The sequence below is a fragment of the Gavialis gangeticus genome, unplaced genomic scaffold (assembly GCF_001723915.1).
Source record: "Gavialis gangeticus isolate Ggan-Ray unplaced genomic scaffold, GavGan_comp1, whole genome shotgun sequence".
NCBI classification, from domain to species: Eukaryota; Metazoa; Chordata; order Crocodylia; family Gavialidae; genus Gavialis; species Gavialis gangeticus.
Window position 1 is genome coordinate 66,640,837 of NW_017729004.1, and position 233 is coordinate 66,641,069.

Below are 233 nucleotides of genomic sequence, written 5' to 3' on the forward strand. Positions count from 1 at the left end.
GTCTGCCCCAGCTTGGTACTTTAAAAAAAATCCCCAGTGCTCAGTGGGTGCTGCTGGGCAGGGGGGCAATCCCCACTGCTCCCCACTGCCCCATGCTGCATGGCGGGCTCTGCATGAGCCCCCTGACCCCCCTGCTCCCCTGGCACACCCATGGTTGCCCCACCAGGGCCAACTCTAGCCCTTTAAGAAAAAACCACTAGAAAAGCCCTGCACGCACTGCTCCTTCAGCAGCC